The sequence below is a fragment of the Limulus polyphemus genome, unplaced genomic scaffold (assembly GCF_000517525.1).
Source record: "Limulus polyphemus unplaced genomic scaffold, Limulus_polyphemus-2.1.2 Scaffold5799, whole genome shotgun sequence".
NCBI lineage: Eukaryota > Metazoa > Arthropoda > Merostomata > Xiphosura > Limulidae > Limulus > Limulus polyphemus.
The window spans coordinates 8,990-10,101 of NW_013671409.1; positions in this window are offsets into that span (position 1 = coordinate 8,990).

Sequence of the window (1,112 nt, forward strand, 5' to 3'; positions counted from 1 at the left end):
AATTTAACAATCCAGGCAATAACGTTAAATATTTGACGTGATAATCTTCCCTAGCCACACTTCAATACATTACCGATTTAACAATCCAGGCAATAACGTTAAATATTTGACGTGATAATCTTCCCTAGCCACACTTTAATACATCACCGATTTAACGATCCAGGCAATGATGTCATTTAAAATCCAAAATGTGGTTTAATCATAAATCAAAAATGTGTGGTATTTTATTTTAAAGTAGATGATGTTATATACCTCCAAAATGTGAGCTTATATAAATATATCCTTACGAATAATGTTTTGATATGACTAAAACTTGTATAAAATACGAAAACAAACAAAATGCTACGTAAACAATTAAGGCCTCCAGTTATCTGAAAACCATAAGAATAAAGTTAAAATCTTACTTGTGATGAGGAAGTCAGCTTATTTACAGGATTACCAGGACTTAATCCCTTGTGATTCCTGTAAAAATGATGTGGCCGAATTATATAATCGTTTCCAGCTGGTACAGATGTCACTGAAACGAAATTAAGTTGTTTTGTAACTTAACATATGGAGTGAAACAATGACGGCAAGTTACTAAAAGGACATTACCATATGTACATACAATATGTTATATACAGATCAAAGGTTATTTTGTTAAAGAAAATCCGAACACTGTTGCTAGAGTTATATACAACATATAACAAGAATCCTTATAACGTGTAGTTTCATAGTCAATGTCGTTATTTATGTCATAAAACTCAAGAATGGTTTTAATTACTTTTCTGATGCAAAACTCCGTTGTTTTAGGAGAAACACACATTGTTTTTGTTGTTTAGTGTGTTGTATAACACTAAATTCAAGTTATTATTATTGGAGTATTTTTAGTATTTTAGCTTTGAACGAGTCTATCTCATCAACATAGCTCAAAGATTTCGTCATTAAATGATGTAATAAATCAATAATAAAAGAATGGTTTATAATGGTTGGAGACGGCTTGAATGGGTAATGAAGAAAAACTTTAATATAAGTTTAACATAACATCAAATGTACAACGTTTCGACAAGGTTGTATCATGGGGGCGTTATAACGTGACGGTCAATCCCACTATTCATTGGTAAAACAGTAGC